The following is a 1,505-nucleotide window of genomic DNA, read 5'->3' on the forward strand; positions in this document are numbered from 1 at the left end:
TGCCATGGCCGTGCCGGCTCGCCACAGTCATCCCTCCCAAAAGATTCATACTAATAAAGGATGATGATAGAGCCAAACAAGTACACCGCTAATGGTAGAGTTTCAGGCTCCACGAGAATTGTTCACAGGGGAGAGATTCTTGGGAATCACGGCAACCCAGTCACAAGGCAGGCAGGACAAATGTCTCACGGAGTCTCTAAAAGTGTCCACGTATTGATTTTGTAGTCATTTGATTGAGCATCTCTGCTCTATCTGTGCCCTCTTATAGATGCACAAGGCAAAGTTCCCGCATGCCCCAGAAAGCAGGGTCTTCCTTGGTAACGGCTGCACCTCTAGGCACTCACGGAAGAAAACTGTGCCCCACCCTCAAACTTAAACAGCCCGGTCAGTTCTCCAACGTTGGTGTTCAGAGTACAGACCACCTCAGAGAAGAGAAACACAGCCCCCTCCCCCATCGTCTCATGTGCCTGTGGGTGTTGTCGTGGAGATCAGTGAACGTGGCTCCATGGCCAGACTGTCTGAGCATGAATCCTGGCCCAGGAGCTTCCCAGGTTTATGATCTCGTGCCTTTGTCTTTTTATCTGTAAAAAGCAGATAGCAGTACCTACTTTTTGGACTGTTTTGTGGATTAAATGAATGGAAACATACAAAGTGCTTGAAACTGTCACATGGGTATTCAATAGGTGCTAGCTATTTGGATTATTAATGAGTGAACATGTGAAAGTGTCCCCAAAAAGCATCATTAGACTAGGAGAGAGCTGCTATTCGCAGGAAGGGGGTCCCATGAGGGTTTCTTAAGACGTCAGTTGTTTTTATTCCTGCACCATCAACGTCGCGTCAGTTGACTGCAATGAAAGATCATTTCATTGCAGTTTTCCTGTCCAGCTGTGGCTGAGAGACGCAGGCTGTGGAGTGCATGTCTTGTGTAGAGAAGTTTTAGACCTGCTTAAATCTCACTGTTCAATGGAAAGGGGATGGGCAGCCTCCTGTAGATCAGCTGGGTCATTAGGCAGAAAACAGGGCAGCTGCTCCCTCACCTCCAAGAACTCAGTAAGAGGAAACGGCCCTGGGTGGAGGTCAGGACCTAGGTTAACAACTCGATCAGACACGTTTCCAGGTCTCCTCCCCTGAGAGTCTGGCAGATGAGCACGGAGGCCGCCTACCTGCCCAGTATTCAACCGGTCACACTGCTGGGACTACCACCCTTCCTGACCCTGCGCATCCTCCTGAATCCTGCTCGGCCTGTGTCCTTCCAGGGCAGAAGAGGGATCTCACTGACCCTCATGAGGTAGGTACTATTTTATCTCTTTTCTAGAGTTAAAGAAGCGAAAGCACAGAGGTTGAGTAACTTGCCTGAGGTCACACAGCGATTAAGTAGACCAGTCAGGCTGCAAACCCAGGTCTGTGCACCGGATTCCAGAGCCTCTGCTCTGAACTACAGCTAACCCCGGCCAAGGGAGAACATCGGTGGCTCCCTCTCGGCCTTCAGTGGTCTGTGCAAGAGC

The sequence above is a fragment of the Myotis yumanensis genome, unplaced genomic scaffold (assembly GCF_028538775.1).
Source record: "Myotis yumanensis isolate MYYU_CA2020_CCGP unplaced genomic scaffold, mMyoYum1.0.hap1 SCAF_1, whole genome shotgun sequence".
In the NCBI taxonomy this organism is placed as follows: domain Eukaryota; kingdom Metazoa; phylum Chordata; class Mammalia; order Chiroptera; family Vespertilionidae; genus Myotis; species Myotis yumanensis.